The sequence below is a fragment of the Haliaeetus leucocephalus genome, unplaced genomic scaffold (assembly GCF_000737465.1).
Source record: "Haliaeetus leucocephalus isolate CR32 unplaced genomic scaffold, Haliaeetus_leucocephalus-4.0 Scaffold295, whole genome shotgun sequence".
Classification (NCBI taxonomy): Eukaryota; Metazoa; Chordata; class Aves; order Accipitriformes; family Accipitridae; genus Haliaeetus; species Haliaeetus leucocephalus.
Genome location: NW_010972731.1, coordinates 9,914,258 through 9,927,570, shown reverse-complemented (window position 1 = coordinate 9,927,570; position 13,313 = coordinate 9,914,258). Strand labels below are relative to the sequence as shown.

Here is a 13,313-nt window from a genome sequence, read left to right as displayed (position 1 = left end):
GGCACTACTTTGGATACATGCTAGGAGCCTGGAGAACACATCTAATTTACTCCTGAATTTCCAGAAAAGCTGTCTCAGAATGACACCAGCACACCCAAGGGATTTACTCAAACCTGTTTTTCTTCCGGACATGAATGGGAAGGGCTTGAAGCTCACCAGCAACCAAAATCTGCTCTTTGCAGATTTATCCTTGCCCTGCAGCTCTTTCACCTTTCATAACCTTGAAGTTTGCACTGACCTCTCCAGCTGGGCCATGCATGCCCCTTCCTCAGGGTGATGTCTTCTCCTCCTCCTCAAAAAGCCAACAGGAGCCCACAGCAGGGTTTGGAAGGGCATCTTCCTCACCAAAAACCCACATCAGGAAACGCTTTCTCTGCTCCAGCTCTCTGATCTCACTTCTACCTCCACAACAACACCCAAATCACCAGCCAGCACTCACTGCTGCCTACCACGGGACACGGCACAGGCTTTGGAGGACAGGAGCCAGGCACCAGCTTCTGCATTCAGGACCTCTGCCATGAATACTCCCTGGAGTAACATGCCATGGTGGGCTGACCCCAGCAGCTGAGCCAGGGTTCCTTCCCGAGCAGCAGACACCACCACTGCTGTAAAAGAGCTAGCATGTTCTACTTCTCCAAGGAGGCACCAAGCTGCAGCTGCGAGAACTAGCCTGCTCCTCCCACTGCTCATGGAACAGGCAGGACATTCATCTAACACATGGTCACAGGTCAGCTACCCCCACACTCCCACCCCACCAATTTTAACAACAAAGTCAATACCAGGCTTTTCTTTGTAAGCAAAGCTCACATCAGCTATTCCCCAACCTTCCTGCACTGCATACTATCAGGAAAAGCAATCCTGTCTGGGACAGTGCCATGTTAGCAGTGCTGCACCTATGTCTGTTGGTACACCTGTGGAGAGACAGAAAGGGGACGGGACTCGAACTTGTTTGAGCAGGGTCCCCAAAAAGGGACAGTGGCACCAGCAGAGACCAGACTGTACCTGCAGGGCAAGAACCACGCAGGAAGGCTGCAGCAGACCAGCTGCCCCGAGGAGCACCAACAGGGGCCAGGCAGGCTGCACATGCGCACGGTACCAGAGCTCCTCCATTTCTCTAATCAGACTTTACAACAGATTTGAGAAATGAGGTTGGGCTGCTCGCTTTATCCCTCTAGAAAATGGGGTCACCAGAAGGGGAGGGTGATGAAAAAGACAGAAAAGGATGATAAACATATACTCTCTATCCTCTATAAATCTGTCCACCTGTCTCAAGGCACAAAAATAAGGGAAAACAGAAATAATCTGCTCTCATTACATATGTGCAAGCCCTTCTGACAACAGATTTACTGCCCTTGCCTGTACAGGAACCAGCACCCTTCCACATAAAATATGTAAACACAGTTTTAAACAAGTGAGTGGTCCACAGCAAATGCTCACCTCTGTGCCACACAGGTGCGAGCCCAGCACATCCCTGCTCAGTGCTCAACATAACATGAGCTTGGGACACTGCTGCAAGCCAATTTATTGAGGAGAAAAATGTGAAGTAGTCTGTAAAGACTCAAAGATTAAAGGGGACCAAACAGCATTCTCCACTCCTAGTTACCATTGAGCAAAACAAGGCAGGAAAAAAAGTGACAAAACAAGGTCCAAAAAATGATCTTAAGCCTCTTCAGGTATCAACCTGATACCTCTTGCCCTCCTTCAGCAGAAAGCCTATTGAATTATTTGTGTTGCACCAATTTATGAAATTTAACACTAATCATGAAAATATAGTCAACACACTTGCAGATCCTGGTCTGATACCTAAACACTCGACATTTACCCAGGATATCAGGACAAGACGTCAACAACCTAGAGAAACCTAGTTTAGCTGTGCTAGAAACCCACCACCCCGAAGTCATACCTGAAGACACAACCTTGTCATTCCACCAGCTGACCGTGACTAGCCTAGACCACAGACGCTCTCATAGGCAGATCTCTCCTTCGCATCACTAAACATCCTTCAGCTGAACACTGCAGCAGAGGGTCCCACTCCCACTAACTTTATTACACTTCCCGGTCTTATACTTCTCCTGTTAGATTGACAGAACTCCAGGCTGACCTATCTTAGGGCACTCACAAGGCAGCTCCTCCCTGCTGGATACCAGCAGGGCCCAGCAGCAGGTCTCGAGGAGCACTGCTCCACAGACCCTGGCCCTGCCTTGAGCAGGGGTGTTGGAGCTGGTCACCCTTCCAGCCCCATGACACCATGACTTGAGTCCCTGGTCCCAGCCAACAGTCAGTCATTGCTGACAGGATTTAGTGGGTCATCTAGAATTAGGAAAAATTAATATTCAAAAAACCCAAAACATCCATAGCAAGGAGAGAAGGCTGATATTCACAGCAGCTGTGTTTAGCTGAACGCACCCAAGGTTGTAGGGAAGAATTTAAGACACACACGTAGAAAATTCCTTTGCAAACATTGTCTTTGATCAAAAATATTACACACTGAAAATTAAATTTAGGCCTTGTATTACCGTGTCAAGTTCCAAACTGAAAATCAATCACTGAACTGTGAAGCAGAGATTTTAGTCCAGTCTTAAGCAGTTATCTCACTACATCTTTCCTCTAGAACTGCTATCTATGACTCTACGCTTGCCTTTTAATGGCCTTATTCATCCTTCCCATTCCCTTCTGCACCCAGCTCAGCACGCCGAGGTGACAATGTCCAGTACCACCAGCGAGGGAGGAGGGCTCCAATGGCAGCACAGGTCACAGCAAGCCCAAGCTCCTGCTCAGCAGGGAGTTGACCAAAGAAGGCCAAGAGAAAAAGAGGTGCCAAAACACACAGACACCCCTGCCACAGCAGCATATGGTCTTCTCTGCACTAAGATATAAAAAGGTGTGATATCATCAGGGCAGCATTAACACTTTTCGGTTGGCATGCTAAGAGCCAGCTGCCTTATCTGGTCTAGTTTGTTTTAGTGAAGTTAGCCAACAGGTGCTACCACCACACTTGAAGTCCTAGTCTAGACAGAGTTGAAGATAAAAGGGTCTTTAGTATTGCTAGGAGGAAGTGAATCCGGTATTTCAAGTAAAAAAAGGGGGCAGGGGGGGTTCTGTATGGAAACAGACATAAGTAAGGACTTCAGGAATCCAGGCTAGTGTTTCTTATCACCTCTCTCCCAGTGTCACCAGCACATCACTCCAGTCTAGACCCTCACTGGCTTTTACTGACACGCGTTCCTGGTGATGTGTCATCCTACACTGAGCTGCACAATCCTGTAACACCCCGCAGCAGAGCAAACCCCATAGCCATGTGCCTTGGGCTGTATCTGTGTCATTCCCCATCTCCAAAGCATCTCCATGATAACTGTTCTGGTTTCCTCAACACTCTCGCAGCCTCAGTGGACAAAGGATAAAGAGCTGCCTGTGGAGACAGATCACAAGATGTTGGAAGTGATTCAGGAAGCACTACAAAATATCAGATGCAATTCCCTCACAAGAGGCTCCGCTACAAAAACACTGCAGCAATAGCAGCGTGTTCCCAGCGTTACTCATGCTTCCTGCCATTGCTGCTACAAGTGGGTTTGTTATTACTTAAACCTCTGCATCTGCTGCTCTGTGAAATGTTATGTGCCTTCCTCCCAACACACTCCGAAATGCTGGGGCAGCAAAGCGATCAGAGACAGGCAAGGTGTAAAGGAGGAGCAACAGACACGCAGTGCGGAACAGTCAGTACTAAGGAACACAATTAAATCCAAGTGAAAGATAAAAGTGCTGACTCAAATAAACAATTTAACAATTTGAGCAAAATACCAGGAACTCCTAAAGCACAGCCCCCACTCAACTAGACGGCTCAGCAATCAAATACAGCCCCACATGCTTCCCTGTCTCCAAAGCCAGCCCTCTCACTCAGGCCCAGGGCAGCGGGCTGTATGAACAAGTGGTGGGGTCCCTACAGCCCTGTGCAATAGGCGGGGGGACTGCAACCTCTTGGCAAGCCAGACTGGCAATTCCTGAACAGTTCCAATAACATTTGATGGGCAAGAAGACAAAGTGAGCAAGTATCTCATCATGAAACATCATCCACCCAGAACCTCTTTGTGTTTATTTTCTGAGACTCGCCTTCCAGCTCATCAGCTGCAAAGCTGCCACCCAGGGGCAGCGGGTCTCCTGCCCTTGCTGCGGAGCATGCTCTGGCCTCCTCTCAGTGCAGGGCTAAGGTAGTTCAACTTAGTCTCTAATGGCGCAATCCAGGTGACATCCACGCAGCTCAGGCAGCAACCTTGGTTTAGACGAGGCCCCAACTGCAACACCCGCTCCCCAAGATACCTGCTCAGCCACCTAGGCTGCAGAAAGATTACTTTACACAAGGACAGGTATAAGTCAAAACTTTCTCTCCTCTTTCGCTCATCAAGTAAGAGAAGACAACACCTCATTTTGCTGGTCCCCGCTGAATCCACTGCAGTAACGCAACAGCAATTGCAACTGCCTGCAGATACAGAGTTAAGAAGCAATTGGTTTAAAAAACACAGGAAAACACATTAAAAACACCACATTTACCAACCCCCCATAGCCTTTAATCCTCTGCCCCTAATCTGGCTGTGTTGTAAGCATAGGTGGCACATCTGAACAGACTCCATCCATCACCAGAGGGTATTAAGAATGGGTCAGGAACAATTTTGGTGCAGCTGTTCCAGCTGTGAGATACCAGAAGCAGGTACAGACTCTGAAGCTCCCTCCCAATACCTTTCCATGACCATACAGCCATGCACCTCCAGCCCCTTTCCTCAGCTCAACCCCTAAGAGTTTGGCAGGAGAAAGAACGAATCTTCCCTTCCCCCAGATGTGCGAGCACTGGCATGCAGGCACCCTGAATGGAAGTGGCACCATCAAATGAGATAAGAGGGGGAAAATCATAATTTCATATCGATCGCATACACTTATCTAACCCCCTAATGCAAGCACCCTATAACCAAACAAGTCCCTGTCCATCTATAAAGCAGATTTACGGCAAAGACGCATTATCATTTTTATCAGTCCACTGAAAGTTTAATAATCATTCTTCTATTGCTCTAAATAGATGCAATAAATAAATCCAAACATAGCTGAACTACTGGCCTCTCCTTTGCTGTTGTTATTGTTCCAGATCACAAAGACAACTAAAGGAAAAATGTCAGTCTGCTATTTTCCAGTGTGCCTCTGGTAGGAAGCAGCTGTGGAAAGGTTTTTGTACGTGAACGGATGAAGCCAGCTCATTAGAGACCTGACACAATGACACACATGAGCAGGAAAGAAAGGCTATTCTTTATCTTTCATTGAACATCATCAAGTTATGCTCAACCACATTTTTTTTTTTTTTTTTTCCTTTTTTAAGCCGACAGACATAGTTCTGTGTTTGGGCAACTTCTACAGCAGACATCTCATGAAGACTGTTTATCTGAACTACTCCCCCCACTCACACACAGAAACAGCAATTTCCCCCCTCTGAAGAGAGATACTCTTTTCTGGGGAAAGCAATACCAGGGAAACAGTGTGGTTCAGACCTTCTGTTCTTCCCCAGGTCCAGGGACAAAGCCAAAGCCAGCAGTGACCCTTCACCCAGCTGAAAGGGCCAGCAGGGATGCTGCCAGCAGGGACCCTTACGCTCTTTCCTGGCCAGGGCCCTGCTGCTGGCTGCCACCAACAGACCTGTACAGCTTCCAGCACCTGGAACATGTTGGCTCAGCTGCTGCAGGCTGCACACAATAGAAAAAAGAAAACCAGGGAGACTCGGTGCAATGAGCCTCCCCCCTTCCATGGAGGCTCGCAGCGATGCCGGCTGCCTCCCCGCAGCAGCGCTGGCATAGCAGTGCACTGAGCAACCCACGCTGGGAATCGGTGGCAGAGAGCCTCCGCAGCATCTCCCTGCACATGTAGGGCCCAGCACCGCTGCAGAGGGACAGCTGAGCTCACAGCCCCCTGAGCTCAGCACCAGCCCGGGGGTTCACCATCCTGCCTTCCGCCAAGCACCAAGGATGAGGCGCTGGTCCAGCCCGGGACAGAAGAGACCTCCGCTGCCTGAGCTTTACCACAGCTCTCCCAAAGGCAGAAACAGGGAGTTTTGAAGACAGCAGGTCTGCCAAAGCAGCCAGGGCAGGACAAAATGCTCCTCCTTTGCCCCGTGGGGCATCCCAGAGGTGCTGGGGCTCTGGAGGCAGCACCCCGTGGGAGAGCATGGCAGCTCTGTGGGCAGCCAGCTGCCCCCAGGGCTGGTACAGAACAGCTCCCTGCACAGCCGGGCCCTTGCCTGCCACAGAGCAGGAAATAAGCACAGCCATTTATTATTCCACTTCAAGAAGTAAAAACAAGAGGAGCACAGCAGAGTGCAGCATGCCAGGACCAGAGCGGGTTCTCCACTGCATTTAACAAGCCTGGACAAGAAGCAACACCCCACCGGCCCCTGCCTGACATCTGTCCTGCGCTAGCAGCTACTCTCACCCTTCCAGGCTGAAGCCTTAGTTAATCCTGATTAACCACCTTTCTTAACATGTAAGAAGAGAGTGAAGTTTGTCAGGACTACACTTTCCAGGGTTGCTGTGCACACACGCAGTGCTCCCTCCTCCGTGCAGGCACCAGTGGGCAGAGCCGCTGGCAGCTCCCCAACACCGTGGAGCACAGCAGGAGCGGGCAGAGTGCTCGCAGCCAGGGCCAGTGCCCCTCAGCCACCTCTCCCACATGGGAAAGCGACCCAGACATGAAGATGGGTTGTTGGGTGCTGCGTTCCCAAACAGGCACGCTCCTTCCCAGGCTCTTCGCAGGATCACGGTCACACCTGCCAGAAGGCACTGCCAGGAGTCAGTGCTAACTGCCAGGAGAATTCATCCTTATAAATAGCAGAAATCCGATTTTGTTCTACAAAAAGACCTTGTTTTCTTGCTACACTAGCAGAGCAATCGGTGGGATCCAAAAGAGAGAGGGATTAAGGAGGAGGAGAATGCCACAAGTGTGAAGCACTTCAGTAAAGGAGAGTCAAGAAATGCTGGTGTAGAGGACAGACTCGAGGGCTGGGCTTGGGACCCCAAGGACCTTGTGCTTCTCCCGCTCTCTCCAGGCTTTGCCTCAGGTACCAAGTTAGAGCATGGGCCTCTGAGATGGGGGGATCTGATCACCACTGCTCAGGCAAGCCTCCCTGTGCACTTCAAGGATGCTGCAAAACAAACATTAATTTCACTGACACAATCATATGCAAAAGAGTTCATTAAAACTGCTTTGCAGCAGTCATGCATTCAGATGGAAGCACAAAATGGGTTTACTCGCAATATCAAGTGTGGCCATTTATAAAACGCCAGCATGCAAAGCAGGGCACGGAGCAATGCACAGATCCAATTAAGCTGCCTAAGAACACGCGTTCCCTTACCCCCTCCACAAGTTGCCAGCCATGACATGGTTTTCATACTTTCACCATTTGTACTTCTGTGGAGGCAGCGTGGAAATAAAGGGAGAAGACAGGGAACATGTTTTTGCAACGATGCGCAATCACCCTTACAAGCCCAGAGAGGGTCCATCCAGCCGTCAGCCCCCAGGACCACCTCACATCAGGGCCACAGAGCTGCTCCACATTGGGGTCTCTTCCCCTGCCTCTCCCTCGCCCTTCCCTCCAGCTCATCTCCTGGACTTCTGGAGATGAGCAGCTGCACCACTTACGCTTCCCCCTCCAGCAGAATCCTCTCAGCAAACCAGCGCCCGACCTCTGGACTTTGCAGCTTGGCTCTCTGCTCCCCTGCCCTTCTACTCCACTTACTCAGATCAAAGTTTGAAGTGTAAGCCAGAAATCCCCAGAAAAGTCTTTGGATCTGACAGGTAAATCACTGCTGCTTTAAGGCAACCAGGATGTTGCTGCAGGAATCCCTGCTCAGGGAGTTTATGTCAGAGGGGGGAAAAAAAGTAAAGAAACTGTAAGGAAATATACACAAAGAAAAAAAGTAAAACAAAAAAACAAAAACACACACACGATAATGGACTTGCATCTTATTGATCATTAACATTAAAAAAAAGAAAAGTCTAATGGGGAAAGACTGCCAAAGACCTTTGTAATCCCAGTGAAGAGAGAAACATGTTCCCATGATGTCAAGAAGCATCACAATAACGATGTAGAAAATTTGTAACTTGCTTTTTGTTTCACGTGTCAACTCCAAATCCCAGAGCAGCTCTAGGACAAGTGTCCCCATTGCAATGCCACCACGGGGAGCACCTGGACTGAACTGGAACAAGCACTTCCAAGATCCCACATCACCTGGCCCCCCTCAAAGCCCTTTTAGATGAACAAAGGACCTGAAATACCAAGAATCAAGAGACAAGGAACCAGGAGGTAAGGGTGAAGGGTCTTGCATTTCTTCTTTCATGCCCCATTCTTCCACCTCTTTGTGTAAAGGGAGGACAGTCTGCTTTCCGCAGAAATATTTTAGGAATAAGCAGTTGACGCTGTCCAGAATAAAATAACTGATGGCTGCGCTAGGCAGAGAGCAAGATAATTAAATACGATCCAGAGGATCTCGTTTCACATATAACTGGCCCTGTTAGCAAAGCACAAGGGCTTTAGCGAGTGAAAGAGCTTGTGACAAACAGCTCCGGGTGCAGGACTGAAGGCTTCCAACACCCAAACTGCACCAAGAGCCCCATGCTGAGAACAGCTGTCACTACAACCAAAGGTAAAGATACTGAGCATGTCAATACTTTGCAGGAGTTCCTTCATAATTCAGAGGAGTTATTTATTAATTCACAAAGAAGCAACCAACACAGTTGACAGACTGCGTGTCCCAAGTGTGATATTTACACCAAGTGCATTTCCAAAACAGAGCACCTTGAAACTGTAAGTTACACACAGCTACTATGAAATCTTACACTAAACACAGGTTTAAAAACAAATAAATAAAAATGGAAGCAGCACTATTAACCTGGCACAATAATCCCTGCTCTACTAACAGAGATTCATTCTGTGCTCAGATCTAATTCTGATAATCCAACTCAATCAAGTTATTATGATTTTGCTGTATTTGCTGTACACAGTGCAGGTCATAAAAAATAAGGCTGTCTTCATCTTGTGGGACAAAAAAATGCAATCAACACAGTTCTAGCATACAAAGGGTCTTGTTAAACATTGACATGCTTCAGCATGCAACTGGCTTAGCTACGAAGAAAGCCTCAAAACAGAAATCAGCCTCATCATCCACAGGAGGCCAGAACTCCAAGGAAGGCAAAGGTAGAGGATTTAGATGAAGTACATACAATTTTTCAAGCCCAAATAGTTTAAATAAAAATCCTTCTTGCTTAAGACCCCCATCAACACCTCCAAGTGTCACAGACCGATTCCCCATTACAAAGGGTGCTCTGTCCTCACTATCTGACCCTCACAGGAACTTTGCAGGCAGCTCCCTGGAAAAAAACAAGCCCAAAGCACAGCTACTGCTTATACAATAGATGTTTGTCACCATTGTCACACCATCACAAAGGGGAAAGAGGAAGCACAAGCTGCAATATTGGCCCTTGTTATGAAAGCAGCAGCTCTATTTAGGCAGGAAAATAAAAACCACTGAGCAATCGAAAGAAAAGGATTGTTAAAGCAAGCTGCAAATGAGCACAGGACCAACAGAAAAGTCATCCAAAGCAGAGATAAAAACACCAAACCAAAACATCCATCACCTCCGCCAAGTCCTCCCGTATCGTCTCCCTGGGAAGGGGCTGCCTGAGCTCCCTTCTGCGCCCAGCCCCAGGGCTGCTACCCAAGGAACCAAACCCCTCTGCTTCCACATCGCAAACCATTCCTTCCCTGACCTTTTCCTGCTGCTATAGCCTTCTAGACCTCCTGCTCCCCACCCGCCTCCCAGTGCTCCTCCAGTTCTCGTGAAGACATGCTTCCCCACATCCTTTGCCTCCTGCTAGCTCAGCCTCCCGCACCCACAGTAAGCAAAGCACGCGCCCCTGGGTGGTGAACGCCTCTGTAGCAGGGATAGCAGAGGATACACACAACTTCCATGGCACTTCCACTTCAATCACAGAGAGCAAGTGCTCCCGAAGTCTTCCTTGGTGTCCTTTCCACAGCAGATCCTTTCCCCAAGGATAAGCCATTGCGAACACTTTACAGAGCGCTCCACATGTATCCACATTGCAAACCGGGAAGAAAAGATTATTTTTAAAAAATTTCTCATGGCAGAAAGAAACGTCAGGTTTAAAATGCAGAAACCAGCAGAGATCCTTGTGTTTTAAGTAGATCTGACCAGAGACAATGTGCTAGCTGCTGGCCGGGTGAACACTTCGCCTCCCCTCACCATGCATTAGCTCTCTTGCAAGGCTCTCTCTCGGCCCCGCAATTACAAGACAAACCATTTTATACAAACCACTCGTTTTAATTGCCTTCTCCTTGTTTTCAGCAGCAGGACTACATGATTAATGAACCCGTGGGATGGGTTATTTCTTGAAGACCAATGTAAAAAGGGAGAAACTACTACCAAGAAAAAACAGCTAAGGGCAAAGAGCATCTCAAAACTCACCCCCTCAAAGGCCTCTGTCCACAAGGACTCAGAGAGACTCTCTCTTAGAAAAGTTTCCTCTGCCCCAAGAAAAAAGCCTACAGATATAAGAATGAGCAAGAGGATGTATATTATCCTCTACCCTAAATACACTTAGCGCCTGCAGATAAGTAGGAATGAGGAAGTGCCTTCGCCCAATTATATTCAGTGTCAAAAGAGGAAAAAGGCAAAAAAACCCCAACACACATGGATTTCTAAGCTTGGTGGCTAAAAAGCTTTTTGACTACCCAAAACAAGCTTGGGGCAATGTTTTTCTTGTTTTGGGGAGAAGCAGCAGTTTCCAGAGTGAAAACACCAATCTTCACCTTTCTCAAACCTAAGCCTGTTGTTTACATCTTTGAATTAACTGTGCAAATCTGCTGCTGAGAAAAATTTTAATTAAGAACACTGAATTTAATAGCAGGTTCAGGCTACTTAACTGTCTTTAGAGGCGTTAAATTACTATTAAAAGCAATTGACCCCTGTAAGGAAACAGCCAAGTACTTGCATAATGACAAAGTCATTCTGAATAAGACAGGGGCTGTTGACATTGTGCAGCACTGAACAGGACTTACTGGGACAAGATCCCCCACAGCAAGATGTGTTTTAAAAACCTCCAGGGGACCTGGCAGGTAGAAGATTGATGGGCTCCAGCTACATCAACAATGAGTAGAAAAGCATTTGCTTACCAGTAGTGATGCCTGCAAATAAGCAAAGAAAGTTCCACTATAAAACACACCCTTAATTTAATCTACAGGCCTGTTTCTCTTCCTCCTTCTGTCACTCTTATCTGAACACCTCTACCACAGGCCTGCATAAACAGCGTATCTTGGCCTAGAAAGTGGTCTGCGTTCCTCTTTGATTTTACCAGCTACACTGGCAAAAGATAATTCTGCTTTTGCAACCTTTTATTACTGTTATTGCTCAGGAGAAATCCACATTTCCTTCTCCTGCCAGAACGCCTCTAGAGCAGTGACGGATTAGGATAAAGGTGAGTGCCCCGCAGTGCTGCCAGGACTGGACGCACCGAAACCACAGCTGAGCACGTTGGCTTCCCGAGTGCTCCTCCATCAACAAACACTTCCGAAAACACCGGAGTCGCACACGGTCCCTACCCAGTGCCCATGCAGCCACCTGCGCCAGGCATCCTTGAGAGAGGACAGGTGCCTTCGCTCCAAAGGCAAACAGCCAGGCCCCCCAGGGAATACTCCCCACAGCTGCCAGTGAGGGTGAATGCAACCGCCTGGAAACACACAGGAGAAGCGAAGGGAGGAGGTGCCAGCCATGCGTCAGTCCAAACGACTGAGGGTGCCAAACACCGCTGACACCTCAGGAGCCTCTTGGCCAGCCCACCATCCAACAGACACCGAGGGAGAGCAGACGCCGGTACCCACGGCCTCTACCTGCTGCCGCACCCCATCTGAACTGAAGGCAGAGAGCCCGAGAACGTGCGAACTACGTTCTTGCCGTATTTCCATGTACCTGTGCATCCCCTCTCCAACTCACTCTGCAAGAAAAATTCCCCTAACACAAAGGTCTTCAAGTTAATGGTGTGGAAGCTACCACCTACCCTCTCATTCTTTCACAGGGCCTAGCAGTTTTATATGCCAGGGAACCACTGTTATGATAAAACTTCTTAATATTCTTACTGTTTCGAGAAGCAAGGTAAGCCTGGAGCGCTTTTGAAACAGTTGTGTCTTATTTCACCCAAAAGCATTGCAGGACATTTTTAAACTGTAGGTGCAGCAGGGCACAGGACGACACGGCGGGCCAGGGCACGGCAGGAGACGGTGCTGTCGGATCAAACCACGGTGCAAGGACTCCAGCAGGGAGAACGCCACGGTATTGCACACCAGTTAGTACAAGCAGGAGGTTACGATCTCATACTCCAGCAACGCATTCCCCAAATCAGCCCAAACTCCCAAGCGCTCGGGGAGACTGCGAGGCACACCTCTCAACAGCCGCCTCCTTCCGCGCACGCTCACAGCTCCGGGCTCCAGCTCCACAACAGCAATTAGACACAACTTTTCTAACGGCAGCACAACAGAGGTATGAAACAGCAAAATGGACACTTTCACCAGTAAAAAGCAGCAGAGCCGTCAGCCAGCTTTCAACGCCATCAGTAACGAACGCAGCAGCAGTGCCTCGACTGCAGGCACTCAGCCTGGGGACAACGAGGGGCGGCCCCTGGCCAATGGCGTGGGCACGCAACGCCGTCACTTGGCCAGGCTGCACGCGGCCGGGGGTCGGCTTCTCCGGAACGATGCCAGAAAGCCGGAGCAGCTCTCTGGAGCTACCGGCACGTGGCTGGTGAGGCCAGAGGGCTGTTCGCCCCATTCAAGTGCTGGGCCCCGCGACAAGGCCCCGCCACGCCCTGACGGCCCGCGGTGACACAGGGAAGACACGTTTTCTGCTGTCACCGCCAGCACAGGGCAGGCAGGCCTCTCCTGCCGGCCCCCGGAGCGACACACGGAGCCCAGTCCCGAGCACGGCGGCCAGGCGAGGGGCACCAACGGGCCGTGCCATCCCCACGCCGAGGGGGAAAGGGACTCGAGGGCCGGTCGCGAGCCACTGCCAGGCGGAGGAGGCCCGGGCGGCACGGCTGCCGTGCGCTCGGCCTCCCCGCCTCGAAGAGACGAGGCGGCCGTTCCCTCCGGCCCGGGCCCCGCCGCCCCGCTCACCTTGAAGTCGCGGCTGTGCTGCGGGGTGTACTCCAGCGTCCAGAGCGCCCGCACCAGCTGTGCCAGCTGCTCGGTGACCTCGCCGGGCGCGGGCGGCGGGCCG

The 13,313-nt window shown here is 49.8% G+C and overlaps 1 protein-coding gene across 2 annotated transcripts in view; it reads right to left on the bottom strand.

Annotated features, from left to right (window-relative positions):
* The window catches only part of USP31 (ubiquitin specific peptidase 31), a 45,108-nt gene extending 31,809 nt beyond the window's left edge, over positions 1–13,299 (bottom strand). The window contains exon 1 of one of the 2 annotated variants that reach the window (XM_010570526.1): positions 13,211–13,299. The gene's annotated coding sequence lies outside the window, so the exon portion shown is untranslated. The remainder of the gene's footprint in view (positions 1–13,210) is intronic. The other variant, XM_010570522.1, reaches the window with a different exon arrangement.
* Positions 13,300–13,313: the final 14 nt, after the last annotated feature.